The 11,198-nt window shown below is 37.6% G+C and overlaps 1 long non-coding RNA gene across 1 annotated transcript in view; it reads left to right on the forward strand.

The window, feature by feature from the left end:
* LOC144956650 (uncharacterized) overlaps window positions 1-10,952 on the forward strand; it is a 37,883-nt gene extending 26,931 nt beyond the window's left edge. The window contains exon 5 of the long non-coding RNA XR_013641991.1: window positions 8,665-10,952. This is a non-coding gene — a long non-coding RNA (uncharacterized LOC144956650). The remainder of the gene's footprint in view (window positions 1-8,664) is intronic.
* The last annotated feature ends 246 nt before the right edge of the window (window positions 10,953-11,198 follow it).

Here is an 11,198-nt window from a genome sequence, read left to right on the forward strand (position 1 = left end):
ATTCACAAACACACACAACAGCAACAACACACACGGACACATGCCATGTTATTATCCACTATTGTGTAGTTTTAGCTGTGGCTGGGGCAGGCCAGGCCAACTCAGGCCAAGGTCTTCCTTCCAACTGAGGGCGACAAGGTCAACGCAAAAACGCCCTATCTACAAGATTACGGTTTTAAAAAGTTATTGACCGCGGTAGTTAGATTATTGTTGTATATTTATTTGTTTTCTTTTTCATTCTCCTTTCTTTCTTTCTTCTTCTTCTTCTTCTTCTTCTTCTTCTTCTTCTTCTTCTTCTTCTTCTTCTTCTTCTTCTTCTTCTTCTTCAATAATTTATAATGATATAATAATAATAATAATATAATAATAATAATAATAATAATAATAATAATAATAATAATAATAATAATAATAATAAAAATGATGATAATAATAATGATAATGGTGACGTCACTCAGGTTTTTGTTATTGTTTTTGCCATTCGCGTTTGTGAGTAATTCTCACTAAACTGTATTAACCTGACTATAACCGGTCATGGTCACACAAAGTTTTGTGTGTTGGTCCGTTATGCTTCCGGATGGCAATGTTGTGAGCTCCTTAGCCAAGCGCATACTATTTATAGTTGTGTGTGTTCGTACGTTATATCCGACTGGCGGATTGTTGTGAGCTTTTTGGATAAACGCAATGCATCAATAGGCTTCAACAGTCGTGACGTCACTTCCATCGTAATGACGCATAACTGGTTCTAAATTATCGGGACGCCCTTATGAAATACTTCTCCGACGAGCATAAAAGTGTATCCAGAGGAGAAAAACATTATAAATCGGATCATGTTTTGACTTTTATACATCTGATCACATGACATGTGAAAACGTTCTAGCCACATGAAGAATTAAAAAATACCGATTTTCTTTGTTTAGAACCAAGCTGCTGGTTGCTGGGCGGACATGACATCAGACAATTGAATCCAATTTGTTGGAGAGAATTTCATGAGAGACGTAATTTCTCATCTGAAGACTGAAGTTGTGGCTATGTGGTCTTGTGGTGTGACACTCACTTTCGGATCGGAAGGTCCTGGGTTCGAGCCTCGCTCGGCACGTAGTTGAGTTCTTGGAAAAAGGCCTTTTACTCGCATTCTCTCACCGTACTCAGGTGTACAATGAGTACCTGGCCGTTAACAACGTTGTCTCTGTCGGTAAAAAAAAAAATTGTAATATCGCCTAACAGGCGTCGTGTCTTGTTCTACATGTTACGTGTTGCTGTTGGTCAGGGGCCCTTTGTAAAGCGCTTTGATTTGAGCACATTTAGTGGATATTGCACTCTATAAAAGCTCACGTTTTATCTTTTGCGTTTTTTTTTCTTCATTTTAAAGTCAGACGCTGCGTCATGCGAAAACCCGTATCAAATTTGTTATAAATAAGCAAAGGAGTAGGAGCAACGGGATTGGTGATTACGGACTTGACATAGCCTGACCGTAGCCATCGTTAACATATAGAAGAGTAAAGTTTGCTGCCCCAAACGTAAACAATAACAAGTTGCTTGTGACTTCCGTTAGGGACCGGAATAATTTACGCACAATATAGGTCTCCAATTTGTAGTTGAGTTGTAGCATACACTTCAGTATGAAATATGTTACATAATCTAACAGTTGCAGAAATAATAATATAAGGCTAAATTATTATGAAAATCGCTCCGATAATCTCGTTTTGTTCACACACGCGTAATTTGCTCTGGTCTAAAATAGATAGACTGAACTTTGATAATTTAGAAATGTACTTTTCCATAAATACATATCTAACATTATTTGATGCATGATCGAGTATTATAATATTGTTTCTTTTGCACCTACAGCCAAATTTAAAGGTTATTTTTCTATATTTACATTGGAACGTGAGCTGTCAAGACAGACATGTGTTTGCACTGCTTTCGACCTTTGTTTACGTTTGGGGCACCTAACTTTACTGCTCAATATAGCCTTACACTAGAATCGCAGTCATCGTTAACATATTAATATTATAGGCTGGCAGTAGGTAGAACCGTAGTCATCGTTAACATATATAGCCTTACACTAGAACCGCAGTCATCGTTAACATATATAGCCTGACACTAGAACCGTAGTCATCGTTAACATATATAGCCTGACACTAGAACCGCAGCCATCGTTAACTTATAGCCTGACAGTAGAACCGTAGCCATCGTTAACTTATAGCCTGACAGTAGAACCGTAGCCATCGTTAACTTATAGCCTGACACTAGAACCCACTAAGACTTATAGTTTGAAGTCATTTTTTAGGTTTTTGCATCGTCAACTGAGTTGTCGTTACTAGAGCTCAAGGAAACAAGTGATTCCATTGGTTGAACTTTTGAATACAACTCACGATTTGTTTTCTTTTGTGGCCAAAGACTTGTCTTTTGACGTGATTTTTGTTCAGTGTCAGGCTATAAGTTAATGATGGCTACGGCCTGATCTAGATACGCAAGCTGTTCTATTGGAAATCTCTTTGCCACTTTCAAAGTTTCATGTCTCTTTATTTCAGTCTCGGGTGCCACGACATTGACGGACTGTATCTCAGAGGCCGTATTGAGTGCATTCGTTTTGCCACTCTCAAAAGTTTCATGTCTCTTTATTTCAGTCTCGGGTACCTTATTGACGGACCGTGTCTCACAGGCCGTATTGAGTGAATGCGTTTACTCCCTGCTTCAGTCCCTTGATCAGCGACTGAGCAATAATTACAAGGGTCCACTCGTATACGAGTTCAAAAGTTGTTTTGTCAGTGTAAAGCTGTAATGCTCTTCAGCTGTGGTCACCATTATCATAATGGAGCCAATGAAAACCCGCCACGTTTCCGTACATCCGCCCATCCTATACCCGTCAACTCACCCCACCCGTCCAATCATATTATCTCAAATCACACAACATGACAATATATATGACAACCCCTATCAAAAATCCGCTCTGCTCTCGCTCACCTCTCGCTCGTCTTCACATTTAGGGCTGGGCAAAAAATCGACACCACGAGTCGAAATCGATACCGAACCAGGAATGGCAGGTTTTGGGGAGATAGATAAAAGTAACATTTTGTTTACCCTCCCAGCATGACCATGATTATTGTGTTGAATGTCGTAAAATTATTGGTGCGATCTGATTTCCAGGTATATTGATGCTATGCCCTAAGCTAAATTACTCACAACAGCTGGATATAATGTACCAACACATACAGTATGCGTTACCCTAAACGTTTATAGTCTGATTTATAGAAACTGCTTATTAAAATGGCGGCTAAAAACAATAACAAAGCGCTGCGGTACGTCAATTGCGTTCCTTCTATACTTACAAGCGGCTATGTAGTCTTGTGGTCTGACACTCGCTTTCGGATCGGAAGGTCCTAAATTCGAGTCTTGCTCGGCGCATAGTTGAGTCCTTGGAAAAGTTCTTTACTCACATTCTCTCACCATACTCAGGTGTAAAATGATTACCTGGCCGGTAACAACGTTGTCTCTGTCAGAAAAAAAAAGAAATATCGCCTAACAGGTGTCATGTCTCGTCCGACATATAAAGTGTTGCTATTGACCGGGGACCCCTTTGAGCACGTTGAGTAGATATTGCGCTAAAAAAAAAGCTCAACCTTTTTTTAAATAGATAGTTTTATGATGACGTCACTCGGGTCTTTGTTATTGCTTTTTTGTCATCCGCGTTTATGAGTAATTCTCACTAAACTGTATTAACCAGATTATAAACGATCAAGGTTACGTATAGATAGAATGAAGATGACGTGATTCGGGTCTTTGTTATTGCTTTTTGTCATCCACGTTTATGAGTAATTCTCACTAAACCATATTAACCAGAGTATAAACGTTCAAGGTTACACACAGTTTGTGTGTTGGTCCGTTATACTTCCGGATGGCAATGTTGTGAGCCTCTTAGCCAAGCGCATACTATCTATAGTTTTGTTGTGTTGGTCCGTTATACTTCCGGATGGCAATGTTGTGAACTCCTTGGCCAAGCGCATTCTATCTATATTCGTGTTTTCGTCAAACCGAGTCATCAATCTCATGATTTGTTGATGTCCAACGATTGGATATTTCTTACCAAATGTAAACACGCTGCTTGCCTGCTTTGTTCATGAAAGTTGTAAACATACCCGTGTGTCAAGCCGTGGCCTTCGTAAAGTTATGGCCAAAAAATTACGTCAAAATGCCAGTCTTTTGCCACAAAAGAAAACAAACCGTGAGTTGTATTCATTAGTTCAACCAATGAAATAACTTGTTTCCATGAGCTCTACGAACAACTCACTAGGCGGTGCAAAAACCAAATAATGACGTCAAACTGCCAGTCCTTTGGGATTTCAGTGTCAGGCTATAACATAACGGTGGCTACGGTCAAGCTGAACAAAATGACCAATCGTGATGGTAGATATTTCAAAAGCGGTGGATACTTTTCAATAATATGTGGGTCACCTTCAGCACATTTTGCAATATTGTGACCAATGACCTCGAGCACATGGAAAGGTAATATAGATCATGACCATTTATTCCAGTCATCAACGTGGTACGAGGAAAGGAGCTGAACTTGTAAGCATCCGTGTTTGTCTGTGGTTCTGTAAATTTGCCGCTGTGGTTTTTCTTATAGATAGTATGCGCTTGTCTAAGAAGCTCACAGCATTGCCATCCGGCGGAAGTATAACGGACCAAACCACAAAACTCTGTGTAACCTTGAACATTTATAGTCTGGATAATACAGTTAAGTGAGAATTACTCATAAACGTGGATGGCAAAAAAAAAACAAAAAAACAAAAACAAAAAACAAAACAAAAAAAAAAACAAAAACAGAGACCCGTGTAACGTCAACTTCATTATATCTATTGATAAATTGACTATCTATGTGTTTTGTTGCAGCCTGAGATAAGATGGGACTGTTATTGATGTGCTGTGCCCGTTTACGATTTTATACGTTTGTGAAAGTCTTGCTTCTTTTCTCCTTGCATGAAGGGGCTTCCATTGTAACCGATCTAGTGCATTTGAGACACAGACTTCCTTAGTTAATATCCAGCATACCTACAATAAATAAATAAATAAATAAATTCCCTTTATTCATCCCCAAGGGGAAATTTGTATTTAGGGTCTATTCCAAGGGTGTCTTCTACCACCGTTCTGCACAAACCTTCATACCTCACATAATTGTGGCCAAACCACCTAACTGACGGGTTCCTGTCGTCCTGCGCGATCTTGTACCTCTTCTAGTACGTCTTTATTATTGGTTCTGTGTTCTGTATACGGCACCCGCAGGAGTTTTCGATAACATTTCATCTCAAAGGCAGAGAATCTGTGTTCTAATTCCGCAGTCAATGTCCATGACTCGCAGCCATACAGTAAGATGGAAAGTACCAGTGATTTGTACAGTTTAATTTTTATTTCGAAATGGACTTTTCCATATTTTTGTCAGTCTCGTTAGTGTTGCTGTTGACATTCCTATTCTTGCCTTAATCTCAGTTGTAATCGAGTTTTTCATTATCGATTGAAATTTCTGCTTGTCCATCATTTCTGCTGTTTACCAGTATCTGAGACTTTTCTGTACAAAATGTAGGGAGTAAAAATAGTCCAATTTGGATGAAACAAGGGAATTAATCAAAAGTTCAGTTATGTGCTTTGGTATTAAATGGCGAATGTTCTTTGAGTTGTCTACAATTAATAAGGCGGTAAAAAATAGTACGTCTCAGTTTTTAACCATACCTCTCCTCCCCCCCCCCCCGGCCATTTTAAAACAAAAAAAAAAGAAAGACGCGGAAGTAATCTATAATTGTCGTGACGGTAGCCTAAAGCTGTTATTTACCACCAAAAAAACTTGAAAGAAACAACAAATTAATAATAATATCTCTAAAGTGGTTACTTCCTTCGTGTAGTGGACATGCATCAGAAGAAGAATAAATTTTATAGGGTTCAACAGTCGTGACGACACTTCCCTACTAATGATGTCAACAATACTTACTTACTTTTACTTAATCCTCTTCGGGCCTTGAGGCACATTGGGCATCTCCACCAGACATCTCCATTTTTTGCGATCGGCTGCTTTTGCTGTGGTGGCTGTATTCCAGTTCAGGCCTGCTTCCTTTAATTCTTTTTTCCATGGTCCCTTGCCAGGTTTCTTAGGGTCTTCCCCGCTCTCCCTTCCCATCTGCTGTCCAGTACAGGGCTGTCTTGGGAAGTGATCCTTTTTCTATTCTGGCCCCATGACCCAGCCAAGGCCATCTTCTTCTTCTTCTTCTTCTTCTTCTTCTTCTTCTTCTTCTTCTTCTTCTTCTTCTTCTTCTTCTTCTTCTTCTTCTTCTTCTTCTTCTTCTTCTTCTTCTTCTTCTTTGTATTTGGTTTTCAATGTGAGTGCAGTCAGCTTTCTTTAATAAATTCACTGTTTTTATTTTTTTTTATTGGCCAAAATATGTTCCCAACAATCGGGAATTTTAGATTTTCGGTTGGTGTCTATTTTTCAGCATCGAGTTTTTTCTGTGGATAATACTGTTTGGAGACAATTTGTCACACATATTTATTTGGATAGAGAAATGGGGGGAGGGGGGGGGGGGTACACGATGTCAGCAATACAAGGATGAATGTAAAGAACGGCGCGCAAAAACAGACGGGACTCCTTTGCCGGCCAGGCATAATAAATAATTTATACTTACTTTATATTTAGCAACAAAACATGACAACTCCCACGTATGAATAATCTTATATGTGTGGGTTTTTTTAACTACTTAATTTATTATGAACATTTGATATGCATGCATACATACATACATACATACATACATACATACATACATACATACATACATACATACATACATACATACTCTCACTCTCCCTCTCCCTCTCTCTTTCACTCTCTCTCTCTCCCTCTCTCTCTCTCTCTCCCTCTCTCTCTCTCACCCTCTCACTCTCTCTAACTCTCTCTCTCCCTCTCTCTCTCTTTCTCTCCCTCTCTCTCCCTCTATCTCTCTCTCCCTCTCTCTCTCCCCTCTCTCCTCTCTCCCTCTCTCTCTCCCTCTCTCTCTCTCCCTCTCTCTCCCTCCCTCTCTCTCTCCCTCTCTATCTATCTCTCTCTCTCTCTATCTCTCTATCTCTCTCTCACTTCTTCTTGTACACGTAAAAGCAAATAAAACACAATTTGTAGTTTAAAAAAAAACCCCAAAAAACATGAACAAAAAATTCAAACAAAATACTAAAAAGACCCACAAAAACAAAAAACAAAAACAAAACATACAACAAAACTATCGGAAAATAAAACCCAACAAGCAAACAATATTCTCGGTCACCACCTCCCCCCCCCCCCCCCCCCCCCTCATTTCATTCCTTATTTCCTTCTGATGAAATGTACTGTTTTTGTTTTCTTTTTTTTTTTTAAGTCTTTTTTTTTTCCGACGCGTGTTATTGAGTTCAAGTGTTGGAATTTGTTGCCCACCGTCACATGTCCGTATTAACGAATTAACTGTCCTGGTCTGGAATGACACTTATAAAATTTGCTTCATCGTCATCATCATCATCATCACATATCATCATCATACCATCACACATCTCATCTCACATCTCATCATCATCATCATCATCATCCACCCACACCATCATCATCTCACACATCATCACATCACATCATCACTCACATCATCATCATCCATCATCATCATCATCACACACATCACACACACCATCCATCCATCATCATCATCATCATCATCTCATCATCATCATCATCATCATCATCATCATCACCACCACACCACCACCACCATCATCATCATCATCATCATCATCATCATCATCATCATCATCATCATCATCATCATCATCATCATCATCATCACCATCACAATCTATCAATAATAAGTAATCTATTCAATACTTGTTTATAAACGTGATAATTATTATGCCGGTATTGATAATTACTCACTATGTTGTGATTTGTGATCTGGACTTGCAAACTGCCTTAAATAAACTCTACCCCTCTCCCCATAGGAAAATCGTCAGTCGTTAGGATCCAACCAGCACTTTTATCATTCAGATTTCTTTTGTAAATCACAAAATTTAAAGACAAATGTTTTATTTTAGCTATAAAAACGTGGCACTGTATTGTAGAGTTAATTTTGCTGATCAAAATTATGCATAGAATGTATTTGTTGCTTTTCTGTTAGAGTAAGAAAAAACAACAACTATTTTTGTGTTGGGCGGGTGTGAAATTTTGGGGAAAATTCTGAAAATGGCTGGTAAGGACAGGGTTAAATGGAATTGAATTGATAACTGACATGCCGTAGTCAAACTACATGATTGTGCGGCTATGTGGTCTAGTGGTATGACACTCGCTTTCGGATCGGAAGGTCCTGGGTTCGATCCTCGCTCGGCGCATAGTTGAGTCTTTGGAAAAGGCTCTTAACTCACCACATTCTCTCACCGTACACAGGTGTAAAATGAGTACCTGGCCATTAGCAGCGTTGTCTCTGTCCAAAAAAAAAATGTAATATCGCCTAACAGGTGTCATGTCTCGTCCTACATGTTTCGTGTTGCTGTTGGTCAGGGACCCCTTGTAAAGAGCTTTGGGCACGTTTAGTGGATATCGCGCTATATAAAAGCTCAATTTAAATTTAATTTAAACTAATTTTTCCTATGTTTTAATTACAGGGTTGTTGCCATGACAACATCAGCTGTAGAGGAAGGACGCACCGATGACAAGACGTGTCAGGTCAACAAACAACAACAACAACATCATCAACCTGCTTTTCCAGATTCTTCTCTGATTCTACAAACAGTAAGTTTTGTTTTGTCTCTAGTTTTGTTTTTATTTGTTTGCTTTTGTTTCTTCTATCTTTGTTTTTTTTTTCTCTGGGAGTCTAATTTTTTTTTTTTTTAAAGAAGAGAATTACAACCTTAGATACCGTCTCTCAGGCATTCCATGAAAACAGATCAAACAAGATGTCTGATGTCAACAGGAATCACCCATGTTGTCCAAATTGAGCAAATTGGGGTGTTAATAATCTTACCTGAGGAAGAAAAAAAAACGAAAATGCCTGAAGCCAGTTCGAACCCGGGTCATTCTGTGGCATCCTGCATTGTCTTAACCACCCGGCCACTTCTAACTTAGCCATTCTTTATCTTGAAAATAAAGTTTTTATTTGTATTGTTACTATAAAAAAGCCAAATCAAACGAATAACAAAAAGGCAGTAAATTTTTAATTTCTATCCTGTGATTTTGTCTGTTATGTTGTGGTTTTTTTTTAGCAGTTGTTTAATGATATAAAAACAAAGATATGGTTTTTTAATTGTTCTTTTTTTTTTTTTTGGTAGGTATAATTCAGCTGTAATAAAAAGAAGTAACTTTATATTCATCTTTTTTTTACATTTAATTTAATGCTGCTCTTAAGATGAAAATATATGACGCACGTACGTACGATTTAAAAGCATGACCGCGGTCGACGTAGACTGCGTGCTTCCTGTCCTACTTTCGTTTTTGCATCTAACCAATCAGAACGGTTTGAGAATTTACCGCGTATCGTCTCTAAATAAGGACGCCTTGGTTACATAATTTGATATTTTGAAACATCAAAATGGATACTTATTATCATACATTATTACTGCCGTATTCTGAATAAAAAGAAAAAATAAATGTATTTAAAATTTTAGCCAGAAAACTCGTCCTTCAAATAATATCAATCGATTACAATTACCCTCGTCTTAGCAAACACTCTCAAACCTGGAACTTCATAAGTCCCAGGTTTGAGAGATTTTGTCAAGACGAGAGTCCTGATCCTTTTAATCGATCGATATTATTTGTAGGACGAGTTTTCTGGCCAAAATGTTGAATTCGTGGTTTTCCACAGTATGTCAAATTCGGTGACTAATTTTCTACTATTTATCACGTTGATGCAATAACATGAAATGTGCTGCTAAAAACTTGCTGTCACTCAATCTTTATGTATGTATTTATTTATTAATCTATCAGGTTAAAAAAAAAATTGCTTTTTTGTTTGTTTATTTGTTTGTTTTTCAATTAATTCTCTCCTTGTCGTTCATTTCCAAAATTTGAATTGAAATGCCATACCGTTGTAAGGCACAACATGAATTTTTAAACTCAAATTCAAAGGCAATTAGACTAGTGCATACCGACATGTCAGTAATACTACGCATAATTTTTGTTGAGCAAAATAAGTTTTGCAAAGCAGCATTATTCACATCTTGTAAATAAAAGAAATATTTTTCTTCAAATTTTGTGATTTATAAAATATCTAAATCTGGATCAGAAAACAAAAGTTGTTTGTATCGTAAGAAATGAGATGGAATTTCCCACGGTTGGGGTTAGGAGAGGGTTCATGATATTATCTTAATTAAATACGGCGATAGAATATATTATATTATTACTCAAACTTAACTATTTTGTGATTCTCTTAATATCAAGAATTCATCTCATGTTGATTGAAGTCCGCATTTATTCCGCTTTAACAAATTGTCATATTGCTGTTTTAGATACGCGATATAAACTACTAAAATACGTCCCTCCAAACCGAACTCGTTATTAAACGGTTACCCGATTTTTGTTCGTGGACGGCCCAAGGGAAGCAACCCAGAAAATACTTTGGAAACTTGAAGGTAAGACGAGTTATCTTTCTTGAATGCATCTCCTCAGCCTTGAGTTACAGACATCCACCCATACACCCTCCCATTCATTCATTCATTCATTCATTCATTCATTCATTCATTCATTCATTCATCCATTTGTTTCCTCCACGAGATAATCTCTTGGTTTATTATCAATAAAGTAATAAATTTAATAAAAAGAATTTTCTTCAGATAGATCTCGTTAGAGAGCTGAATATAAAGACTAAATCACATTATTGCCACCATTCTTATTCTAACGTTGACATTCTTGTCCTCTTGAATGTGGCGTTTGGATTACTAGTTGTGTTGCAGAAGAAGAAGAAGAAGAAGAAGAAGAAGAAGAAGAAGAAGAAGAAGAAGAAGAAGAAGAAGAAGAAGAAGAGGCGATTGAACGAATCATGGGTATATTTATCGCGTATCATCTATCGCGTATTTCCTACTGAAAACTCGTTTAACAAGTAAATCCTATAGACATAATATTGTTAAAATGACAAGTTTGGAGTTTAAAACTTACTTTTCGAACCGGGAGTAATTTTAATCGCAATTAAACAAGGGAAGTAACT

This window comes from Berghia stephanieae, chromosome 11, assembly GCF_034508935.2.
Source record: "Berghia stephanieae isolate SIO BIC M18660-M18661 chromosome 11, UCSD_Bste_1.3, whole genome shotgun sequence".
Taxonomy (NCBI): domain Eukaryota; kingdom Metazoa; phylum Mollusca; class Gastropoda; order Nudibranchia; family Aeolidiidae; genus Berghia; species Berghia stephanieae.